Here is a 13,143-nt window from a genome sequence, read left to right as displayed (position 1 = left end):
AATATGGGTGAGGGGAAACTGAAGATGTCACACCTCTGGCCTAACGCTTTTGTAAAAGTATAGAAGAAAACCTGATGCTTAAAATAAACATGCAGCCCAGTGCTTTGAGCGAGAGACTGCATCATTTTCTCTGCCGAGATGCAGTCCAAATGAGTGAGAGACTGCATCATTCGCCGACCCCGTTCATCCCTTCAGGGCGATTCCCTGGCTGCCGGAGCTGGACTCCGGCAGAGTTGCTTCCGGCAGACTTACTCATATTAAGGGTAACCCCACATTCCCACAGTTATTCTCCTTATGAAATTTTCTATGGGAGACCGCCTCCCATAGTGAAGCAGGTGTTAGCAGATTTGCCACAAGTAAGGGGACAGGATTTCACAGCAGATGGAACAATTATGTAAGGTAATAAATCAGGTAACTAAGTTTGTACAAGAAAGAGTATCATTCCCCCTTGGGGAACAGATTCATGAATTTGTGCTTGGTGATCAGGTGTGGGTCAAGGACTAGAAACACAATTCCTTGGCTGGACATTGGAAAGGGCCTTATACTGTTGTTTTAGCCACACCTACAGCAGTTAAAGTTGCAGGTGTCACTTCCTGGATCCACCACATGAGGGTGAAGAAGACATACCAATGCAGACCCGGAGGATGCCTAGTGGACTACGCAGAAGGACCCTGCTGATCCTCGTGAAACCAAGATCATCTTTAAAAAGATGAAGAAGAAATGAAACTCTATAATCAACTTCTACTACCTGGGCTTGTCGGTATTATCCTGGGTGTAGCTATAGTTTCAGCACAAGATAACGATTTCATTTCATGGACACATTCCTATGCCGACTTCCATACGAAATCTAATTGCTGGGTGCGTGGAGCTATGCCCAGGCCCGTCATGGATGGACTCCCATGGTGGGTGTCATCCCTACGGAAGTGTGACATGCCCAGTTTATGTGACTTCCTGCTTCATACAAAGCCACAAAAACTGAGTGCAGAAACTGTAGTTAAAACAGTCACCAACAACAGGTGTGATAGAAAGGCTGATAGTCTGGCAGAAAGCCATAAGATTCGTTTTAATTATACTCTTAGCTCAGAAAATGCTTATCAATAGTATATGACAACCAGTAACTCCAAACAATCAAAAGCTAATGGATATTTTGACCAAATCTACCAAATATGGGATGATAACATGTGGGTTACTCCAGAAAAGGGACAGGTTATGATAGCTGACATTTGCTGGGAGCAGGATACACACACTATTGGATATAATAACCAGATGATAGACAAAAAGGACTTGAAACCGATGGGCTTTCTATGGACAGAACAGTGCTATAAAACTTATAGTTACTTATGACCCCAATCAACTCCCCCAATGGCCTGGGACAGACTGGAAATTCAACCCTGGAATTAGGTGGATTGCCCTTAATGGCACCCACTGGCTATACGGGACCAGTCTGTGACCATGGCTACCCCTAGAATGGGTAGGAAGATATACTTTAGGTCTGGCCTTTCCTCATGGAAACATCAGGCCAACAATGCAAGAGCCCTTAAATGTGCCCTCACTACAGGCCAGATGGTCACTGTCAGTTTTCCATTGGTATGGTTATTTGGCTGCTGTATTTGTTCCTTTGTTGGACACCACAGATAAATGATTAGGGTTGAGGCTGTCACTAATTTCACCCAGAGAGCCCTAAACGATAGCCTGAGGACAATTCAAGCGTTAAATACTGAGCAAATACAAATGAGAAAGGCAGTAATTCAGAATTGGATGGCTTTAGACTTATAGCCGCTCAAGGAGGGGCCTGTGCTATAATTAAGGTTGACTGTTGTGTATATATTCCTGATTTATCTGGCAATGTATCTGCTGTTTTAGGTGATATGAAAAGCCAAGTAAAAGCTATGTCTGATAATGATCTTCCTTTTGGATTTCTGTTTTGGCCTGGATAAAGGGTGATGAGTGGAAAACTATACTAACCATTGTGATAGTTGCTCTGTTAATTTTATTATGTGGGCCTTGTATTCTCCAATGTATTGTCAACTTTGTTTCATTAAGATTAACCTCATTCACCCAAGTATATGACAAAAGGCCTAAGGTACAATACATCCCAATGGGTGATGCTCACACTGGAAGTTGAGAGCATCAAGTGGGGGTAATGAAGGAGGAAAAGAGCAGGCTGCTATGACTAAACTGGCTCCATTTTGAGAGAAAGGAAATTCCATTTTGAACCCTCAGCGAACTTTGGACCATAGATCTGGTAGTCATGGAAACGACATATTAGAAGGACAAATGGACCAGGCTAATCTCACACCTAGACTCCCTGGAGCCAAGAAGAATGGTTTACTGTGTAATCAGTCACCTTCTGTAATCTAGTAATACCCATTGGTGTAGGCTGCACTGTGACTAGTTGACCTTTAGATTGTGAATCTTGACCCTAACCTGATTGTATCTCCTTCTAATGTTTTCCTTAGCTAACTTGAGAAATCTGGGGATGTGGGTTAGGGCACATATACTTAAGGTATATGTATAAGGTTGTCACAAAAGGCGGTCAGTGTCCATGGCTAAAGAGGAAACTGCCTCGGGCCGGCCAGTGTGATAAACTGCACTGTACTATTCACACTGTCCTTCTGAGTGGGTTTGTTTCCTGGAACACTTGGCTGTAACATATGGACGCCCTTTTCTCTTAGGTCAGTTCCCTACTGCCAGCCCCTTGCTGGAGATTATCTTCCCACCCTTAACCTTAAGATACTTCATGAGAGAACATGCAGATCTCTAACTCTCAAAGCCTCATCAAATGAATTCAGCTGACTTAACCCTCATATCTGGGGATCGGGCCCTGCTTGAAACCTTACACTATAAGGATCTTCAGCCTCGATGGACCAGTCCATTTGAGGTCATTCTAACCACACCAACAGCTGCTAAACTGGCAGGTCATTTCTCTTGGTTTCATATCTCTAGATTCAAGCAGGCCCCAGGAGACTCTCCATCTCTGCCAAGAAACATTCCCCACTCAGACACTCCTCGCTACACCAGCACTGTTCTGGGACCCACCAGGCTTCGACTGGATCAAATTCCATAAGAATCAGAAGAGCCAAAACCAACTGGGATTTCCCCTACTTACCCTATTCACAATAGGAGTTTACTCTGTGTCTCCTCCTGAGTGGACTATCATTCAAAAACTTTCCCTCTCTTTTACTTGCTTCTCCATAGTTCTTGTTTTTTGGGACGTGGCCTGCCTCTTACTGTGATCAGCCTAGATGAATTCATTATCTACTTTCCTTCACATAGTAACACAAGCCCTTACTTTTCCTGGAAACACCATTGTTACTGATCTCCCCTTACTCCTTGACTTTATAACCGATCTTTGGCTCCAGGAAGATTTCATAGAGTTCACACCAACCCAAATTTATTTCTACTCCTGGATTTTTATTTTTATCATTTTCTCCCCTTAGACATGAGACATCACATCATGATTTTACTCTTACTCTCTCTTCTTTTACAGTCCAAACTTCACATTAATACCCTGTCCCAAAACTTACCTACCTGTTCAGAACTTTAAATCTGACCCATTGTTTACTCAATACCTCAAACCCGACCCTGGCCAGTACCTGGCCAAACCCTGTTGGATTTGCTTATCCATCTCCTCACCCAGAGGATCGGCACTCCCCATTTCTAACTTTCAGTCCATGTTTGCTGCTGCTAAGTCGCTTCAGTCGTGTCCGACTCTGTGCGACCACATAGACGACAGCCCACCAGGCTCCCCCGTTCCTGGGATTCTCCAGGCAAGGACACTGGAGTAGGTTGCCATTTCCTTCTCCAATGCATGAAAGGAAAAGTGAAAGTAAACAGGAAAGGAAAAGTGAAAGTAAAGTCGTTCAGTCGTGTCCGACTCTTAGCGACCCCACGGACTGTAGCCTACCAGGCTCCTCCGTCCATGGGATTTTCCAGGCGAGAGTACTGGAGTGGGTTGCCATTGCCTTCTCCATCAGTCCATGTTTAATGCATCTTTTTTCAAAATTTCTTCAGGACCGCTTACAAGCCTTCACCAACTGAACTACCCACGAGCTACTTCTAACTCACTCAGATTATCCGAAACTTTGACCCCACACAAATCCCCTTGACCCACATTTCAGCCTTTTCTTATCTCACCCCCACGGCGCCCCTGTCCCGCAGGAAGCCATTACAGAAGACTGACCTTCGGTTTTTATCCTAAATCAAAAAGACTGGAATGATAGGGCCCACATGGGGTCTCCTTGATAAGATGGCTCATTATGTCGACCTCGCAAACAAAGAATAAAATCACAGTAATCCATGAGACTGACCAAATTGCCCAAATGGCATGCTGTTTTCTCACTGACGCCTATCTTCTCAAAGGTGCGAGACCACCAGATTCCAGACCTCTGGCTCTGTGACCATCACTTCAGAGAATATTTTATTGGTGGGGTATAAGAAGGACCCTGTCAGAAAGGGAGGACACTAGTTCTCCTTAAGAGCCAGTCACCCTCTGTTTTCCCTCTAAGAAATTTCCCTTTTCTTGACAGACTGCCCAGCTTGCTTCTTTTTCTCTCCACTCGCCTTACAAATATCACACAAAAAATATACAAAATATCGTACTACTAGGGAATTACAGATTAAAATCATGAGCTATCACACCACACCAATTTGGGCTGCTAAACTTCATATATATGACAATATCAACTGCTAGAGGGTGAAGAACAACAGGAACTTTTCCTCGCTGCTGATAGGATGCACGTACAGCCACTCTGTAAGACAGTTGGGCAGTTTTTCCAAAGCTAAAAGTCTCACCTTGGGGTCCAACAATCTTGCTTTCTGTATTTAGTCAACTGCTTTGAAAATCTATCTCCAAATTCCAACAGAGATGCAATTATGCCCAACAACACTATCCATAATAGCTAAAAACTTGAAGAAATTAGTATATCCCTCAAAAGATGAACGTATAAGCAAATTGGGCTACATCCATGTCAAGGTAAGTAGAATATGCTACCCCAAAATGTGCCTCTCTGATGTAAGGATTATTTCAGCCTGAGGATTATTTCACAAAACAAGAAAAAGAATCTCAGAATTTCTGCTCAGAAAACTGAGCAGAGATTGTCTTTTTGTGATGGACTTTTATAATAGAGAAATCTCCATATTTAAGGGCTGTCCTTCTTTGCATCAGAAATAGAAGGATGAGTAAATCTCACATAGAGATTTGATGGTGGAGGAATTCTGATTTCAATCTGCAAACAATCATACACTTCTTTTCTGTGTTTTGCATGATGACCTGCCAAAACTGACTTCCCCCATTCCCCAAGGTCTTTTTTTCCCCCCAAAGATCTTCCTTTTGTTTGTATCCTAAAATGGTATTTGAGGTGATGGCTTTGGACACTTCAGGGAGTGATTCAGTTTTTCTGGGTAACTCTTCTATGTATAGGAGGTATACATCTTATTAAACTGTTTTTTCTCCTGGTAATCTATTCTTTTGTTTGTTTTTCTTTGTTTTTTTTACAGGAGAAGTCTCAACTAATAACCTACAAGAGTAGAGGAAAAATTGTTTTTCCTCCCATATACATGCAATGGGGTACTGCTCAGCAATAGAAAGGAATGAGCCAAGAATGAATGGAAAGGCAAAGATAAATCATATCTGACATATTTATTGTTCAGTCGCTCAGTCGTGTCCAACTCTTTGCAATCCCATGGACTGCAGCACACCAGGCTTCCCTGTCCATCACTATTTTCCAGAGCTTGCTCAAACTCATATCCATCGAGTCAATGATGCCATCTAACCATCTCGTCCTTTGTTGTCCCCTTCTTCTGCCTTCTATTTTCCCCAACATCATGGTCTTTTCCAGTGAGTCAGTTATTCACATCAGGTGGCCAAAGTATGGAGCTTCAGCTTCATCATCAGTCCTTCCAATGGATATTCAGGTTTGACTTCCTTTAGGACTGACTGGTTTGATCTCTTTGCAGTTCAAGGGACTCTCAAGAGTCTTCTCCAAACCCACAGTTCAAAAGCTACAATTCTTTGACACTCAGCTTTCTTTATGGTCCAACTCTCACATCCATACATGACTTCTGGAAAAACCATGGCTTTGGCTAGATGGACATTTGTCTGCAAAGTAATATCGCTGCTTTTTAATATGTTGTCTAGGTTGGTCATAGCTTTTCTTCCAAGGAGCAATCTTTTTTTTTTTAATTTCATGGTTCCACTCACCTATCACAGTGATTTTGGAGCCCAAGAAAGTGAAGTCTGTCACTGTCTCCATTGTTTCCCCATCTATTTTCCATGAAGTGATAGGACTGGATGACATGATCTTAGTTTTTTGAACGTTGAGCTTCAGGTCATCTTTTTCACTCTCCTCTCTCACCTTCATCAAGAGGCTATTTAGTTCCTCTTCACTTTCTGCCATAAGGTTGGTGTCATCTGCATATCTGAGGTTATTGACATTTCTCCCAGCAGTCTTGATTTCACTTTGAGCTTCATCCAGCCTGGCATTTTGCATGATATTCTCTGCATATTATGTTACATAAGCAGAGTGACGATATACAGCCTTGAGGTAGTCCTTTCTCAATTTGGAGCCAGACTGTTATTCCATGTCTGGTTTTAACTGTTACTTCTTGACCTGCATACATGTTTCTCAGGAGGCAGGTAAGGTGGTCTGATATTCCCATCTCTTTAAGAATTTTCCACAGTTTGTTGTGATCCACACAGTTAGCAACTTTAGCGTGGTCAGTGAATCAGAAGTAGATGTTTTTCTGGATGTCTCTTGCTTTTTCTATGATTCAGTTGAAGTTGGCAATTTGATCTCTGGTTCCTCTGTCTTTTCTAAATCCAGCTTGAACATCTGGAAGTTCTCAGTTCATGTACTGTTGAAATCTAGCTTGGAGAATTTAGAGCCTTACTTTGCTAGCTTGTGAAATCAGTGCAGTTGTGTGATAGTTTGAACATTCTTTGGCCTTGTCTTTCTTTGGGATTGAAAAGAAAACTCACCTTTTCCAGCCCTGTGGCCACTGCTGAGTGAGTAGGGATGAATTATCTCTCTATGAGCTGAACAAAGGTGCTTTTGTTTACAGTCAAGCAGAAGGGCAGTGTTCATATTATTAAGTATGATTATAAAAACCAAAACAACAAAGAACAAGTGAAAGAAACAGTTTCCAACATGGAGTCAGAATTGGTTTTCTCCCTGCAACAAACAGACTCTGTAGACTAAAGGCAAAATGGATCACACATAAACTATGGGATTTATTTTGTGGAGTTCTTCCCAAGGTGCAGTTCTTCCCAGTGCTGAAACTTCTGCACATGTCATCTGGAAAGGAGCAATAAATGGATAAATGGCAAGTGGTGGGCACCAGGTTCCTCACTGTGGGAGTGGGAAGTTACAGATGAACAAGGGGGAGGGCCTCTGCCCTTGTAGTCCTGGATCTCAGCTTCATGGGAGGATGATGTGGGGAGTTGACTGGCCTGGGGAACCACACAGATCTTTACACTTGGAAGGCCCTGCTGACATAGGAACAGGGCCATCTTTCCACCCACATCTGCTACAAACACTCATCCCTCCATGATCTGCCATGTGCAGCTTTTAAGACATTCTCCCCTTAGGCAGATAAAGGACTGTGAGGGTACAACTTACCAGTAACCTGTCCCAGTGAGGTAGAAATTGTTAGGCAGTCAGTGTAGAAGTCAGAGCCTCAGTTCTTTTACTAATTTCAACTTTAATTCTCTCACATAAATGTTTTTGGCTTCACTAGCCTAAAGCTGCATTTGTTCCAGTTTCCAGACATTCAGAGGAATGCCTCCCTGGTCTGGAGGGTCATCAAACATTCAGACCCAGGAGAAGATAATCATTACCTGCTGTTCACTTTATCAAGGAGAAAAACTCCAGGTAGACAATTAGCTCCTAAACATGCATCTAACCCCTAAATAATGGTCTGAGGTCTTAAGAAATGGTTGAGGGATGGTGTTGCAACGTCTGGAAAAACTGAGAAACTGGAGGAGCCGAGAAACCCATAAAAATTACAAACTGAACATTGCAACATTTAAACTGATTGGTCAGAAAATACATACATCTGTCCCAAGTCAGGATGGCATCACTGACTCAATGTACGTGAGTTTGAGCAAACTCGGGTAGACAGCGAAGACCAGGGAAACCTGGAGTGCTGCAGTCCGTGGGGTCACAAAGAGTCGGACACGACTGAGTGACTGAACAACAACAAAGCAAAAATACTAGGAATGTTCAGGCCCGCTCACTGTTCTCTTTATCTTCTTTGTTCTCAGAAAAAGGAAAGAAAAAAAAACTCATTCCTCTTTTTTTTTTTCCTTTTCACTGCAACACCCACACCCAGAAGCAGCCCCACCTTCCTGGCAGCTGAGCCCAGACACCCAGGGCCTCCCATTTCCCTTGTGCTCCAGTGACTGTCAGCTCCTCCCCCAGAGCCTTTGGCCAGTAATTCCCCTCTACAGCCACAGCCCTGGCCCAAGCCTGATCCCTCCATCAGGACCTTCAAAACCCCCTGCCCCCAAGGTGCATCTCATACCCCATCTCAATGTGTTCTGAAGCGTAAACCAGACCGTGACTCTCTCCCATCTGTAATGCCCCATAGGTTTTCTCCCTTTAGTTGGGGTGTCTTGCCCTGTCCTCATTAGGCTGCTGGCTCCTTGGTTCCCTAACACTGAGCACCTCAGCAGGACACAGCACAAAACCCCAGAATGGGGCTGGGACTGCTGCTGCCTGATCAAAGAGATCAGAAAAGGGTTCGCCAGCTGGGACACAAACACTGCAAGAGTAGCCTCTCCCTCAGCCATTACATCACCCCCATGGGACTTGAGGGAAGGAGGGACCAAGGCACATGTTAGTTCATTCCTAAGCAGGACAGTATAGGCTCATTCATGCCCCCCAAAATTCACATGCTGAACCTCTAGCCCCCAGGACCCCAGGATGTGGCTATATTTGGAGATGGAGTTTTCAAAGAGCTGAGCAAGGTAAAATGCTGTCACTATGGTGGATCTTAAAATCCTAAAAGATGATGCATTAAAGTGTTGCATTTAATATGTCAGCAAGTTTGGAAAATTCAGTAGTGGCCACAGGAAAGAAAAAGGTCAGTTTTCTTTCCAATCCCAAAGAAGGGCAATGCCAAAGAATGTTCAAAGTGAAAGTGTTAGTCTGTCAGTTGTGCCCTACTGTTTGCAGCCCCGTGGACTGTAGCTTGACAGGCTCTTCTGTCCTTGAAATTCTATAGGCAGGAATACTGGAGTGGGTAGCCATGCCCTTCTCCAGTAGATCTTCCTGATCGAGGGATCAAAGTCAGGTCTCCTGCATTGCAGGTGGATTTTTTACTGTCTGAGCCACCAGGGAAGCCAAGTGAATGTTCAAACTACCATACGATTGTGCTCATTTCACATGCTAGTAAGGTTACGCTCAGAATCCTTCAAGCTAGGCTTCAACAGTACATGAGCTGAGAAATTCCAGATGTACAAGCTGAGTTTAGGAAAGGCAGAGGAACCAGAGATCAAATTGCCAACATCCGTTGGATCATAGAAAAAGCAAGAGTATTCCAGAAAAACACCTACTTCTGTTTCATTGACTATGAGAAAAGCCTTTGACCGTGTGGATCACAACAAACTGTGGAAAATTCTTAAAGAGATGGGAATAACAGACCACATTTCCTGTCTCCTGAGAAACTTGTATGCAGATCAGGAAGCAACAGTTAGAACAGGACATGGAACAATAGACTGTTTCCAAGTTGAGAAAGGAGTTCGTCAAGGCTGTACTTTGTCACCCAGCTTGTTTAACTTACGTGCAGTGCATGTCATGCAAAATGCTGGATTGGATGAGTCACAAGCTGGAATCAAGATTTCCGGAAGAAATATCAACAACCTCAGTCCATGGGGTTGCAAAAAGTTGAACGTGACTTAGTGATTGAAACAACAACACTAACCCATACCTGAATCCTAACCTGCACCCCTACCTTGACCCCTGCCGTAACCCATTAACCTAATTCCTAACATCTTTTCCCTAAAACCTAACACATGATCCCTAAAACTTAGTCATTAATTCCAAAAGCCTAACCCCTAAACTATACCATAAAACCTAACCTATAATCTTAACCCAAACACACAAACATTTATCCATTAAAACCAAAAGAAAAAAAAAAAAACCCAAAACTATAAAGCCATAACCATAAATCACACTGACTTCTTTGTTGGTCTCAAAAACACCTGGCAACTCCCACTTAAGGGTCTTGCATTTTTTAATCCCTCCTTCTGGATTACTCCTTCCATAACTCTTCACAGTTTATTCTTCACTCCCTTAGTGTAAACGTAAATGGCTTTCCTGATGGCTCAGTTGGTAAAGAATCTGCCTGCAATGCAGGAGACCCAGGTTCAACCCCTGAGTTGGGAAGATCCCCTAGAGAAGGGAATGGCAACCCACTCCAGTATTCTTGCCTGGAGAATTCCATGGGCAGAGGAGTCTGGCGGGCTGCAGTCCATGGGATCTCAGAGATTTGGACACAACTGAGTGACTAACTAGTGTAAATGTAGCTTTTCAACATGGACTAACACTGACACTCCTGCCCCTCCCTATCCTCTGCATTCCTATCTTCTGCCTTACCGCCTAGTATTTATTCATATTCTAGTGTAACTATAGATGTCACCTGCTGTAGCTATCGGAGAAGGCAATGGCAACCGACTCCAGTACTCTTGCCTGGAAAATCCCATGGACAGAGGAGCCTGGTAGGCTACAGTCCACGGGGTCGTGAAGAGTCAGACACAACTGAGCGACTTCACTTTCTTTCTTAGGCATGGACTCTGAGCTGAAACTAGAAGTTCTTACTGTATCTTAAATAGCTTGGGTCTGAAGTTCATTATCTTAGAGGATTTTGTCTGTGTTTAGAACATCTGTGGCTGAATGCCAACGGAGGGTGTTGGTTATTTTCACACATGACATCTAGCAAGATGAAGAAAACTTCAAAAAGTGACATAAGAATACCTCCATGTCACTGTTATCGATGCTACTTCCATCTCTGCCTTCAGCCCAGAAACCCCAGGGCCATATCTATGGTAGCACCAAGCTGCCCTATTACTGTTGTAGCCTATCTGGAATGGCATCTGGCAGGTCTGTCCATTCCTACTTCCATTCCAGTGTGGAAAGTACAGCATGAATCACAGTTTGAACAGGTTCAGAGCAAACTGAATCCAGTACCATACTAAAAGAATAACATATTATGATCAGGTGGGATTTATCCTAGGAATGCTAGAGTAATTCAACGTATGAAAATAAATCAATATAATATATGACATTAATGGAATGAGGGGAAAATCTACATCACAATTTCAATGATGCTTCAAAGGCATTTGAAAAAATTCATCATCCTTTCATGATAAAAAAACAACACTCAATAATCCAGGAAGAGGAAAACTTTCTCAACACAAGAAAGGGAACATATGAGAAACCCAAAGGTAGTTCAACCCCTGGATCAGGAAGATCCCCTGGAGAAGGGAACGGCAGCCCACTCCTGTATTCTTGCCTGGAGAATTCCATGGACAGAAGAGTCTGGCAGGCTGCAGTCCATGGGATTGTGAAGAGTCGGACAGAGCTGAGTGACTAATACATACACACAGCAGCATACTAAATGGTGAAAGACTGAAAGCTTTCATTCTCCTCTGATCAGGCACAAGGCAAGGATGCCTGTTTCACCACTTCCATTCGATGCTGAGCTATAACTTTTAGCCATAGCAATTAGTAAAGAAAAAAAATGTCATCAATATTAGGAAGAAAAAGTAAAGCTATCTCTATTCATAGATGATATGATTCTACATGTAGAAAATCTGGAAGGATCTACAAAAAGACTTTTAACCAATACATAAATTTACCAAAGTTATAGGATACAAGATCAGCACACAAAATTCAGCTGTATTTCTTTATGCTAAGCAATCAACAATCCAAAAAAATTAAGAAAATGAAATTTACAATAGTGTTAGAAAGAATATAATACCTAGGAAAACATTCAATGAAAGAGGTAAAAGATTTATACACTAAATCTAAAAAATATAGTAGCAAGTTATTAGAGAAGACATAAATGAATGGAAACACATCCTATGTCTGTGAATTAGAAGACTTAATATTGTTAAAATGGCATTATTCCCAAAGTGATCTACAGGTTCATTGTTGTCCTTTTCAAATTCCCAGTGGCCATTTTGCAGAAATGAAAAAGCTAATCCTAGAATCCCTAAGACATTTCAAAGGACATCAAACTGCCAAAGCAACCTTAAAGAACAAAGTTGGAGGACTCACATTTCCTGATTTTCAAACTTTCTACAAAGCTACAGTAATCAAAACAGTGTGATACTGCCATAAAGACAGAGATATTAGTGAATGGAATAGAACAGAAAGCCCAGAAATACCCATCCATCAATGACCAGATGATTTTTGACAAGAATGCCAAGGAAATTCAGTAGGGGAGAGAACAGTGTCTAGTGTTGGACAACAGACTATCTGCATGCAAATGAGTATGCTGGTCCTTTATTTCACATCATATTCAAAAATTAACCCCAAATAGACCATATAACTAAAACTCAGAACTATAAATCTCTTAGAAGAAAAAAAGGACAAACCTACATGTCCTTGAATTTGGCAATGGTATCTTAAATATGGCACCTAAAGCACAAAACAACAAAATATAAAACGGGACTTTATAAATTAAAATTTTCTGTACATCAAAGGACACAATCAAGCAATTAAAGGGACTACCCATGAAGCGGGAGAAAGTATTAGCAAATAATATCTCTGATAAGGGTCTAGTAGCTGCAATATGTAAAACAAACAAAAAACAAAAACAAAAACAAACTCTTACAACTCAGTAACAAAAAGACAAATAACCCAATTAATATATGGGCAAAGAACTTGAACAGACACTTCTCCCAAAATGATAGGCATAAGACCAAGAAGAACATGAAAATATGCTCAATATTATTATTCTTTAGAAATGTAAATCAAAGCCCCAATGAGATGCCAATTCAAATCCATTAGGTTTATTATAATTCAAAAGAAGGAAAATAATGACAGGTGTGTGGAGAAGTTGGAAGTCTCCAAACATTGCTGGTGAAAATTTAAAGTGGTTCAGCCTTCACAAGAAATAATTTGCTGGTTCTTCCAT

This window comes from Giraffa tippelskirchi, chromosome 11 (assembly GCF_054371585.1).
Source record: "Giraffa tippelskirchi isolate mGirTip1 chromosome 11, T2T-mGirTip1v1.2.pri, whole genome shotgun sequence".
Classification (NCBI taxonomy): Eukaryota; Metazoa; Chordata; class Mammalia; order Artiodactyla; family Giraffidae; genus Giraffa; species Giraffa tippelskirchi.
Note: the sequence above shows the minus strand (reverse complement) of the source record.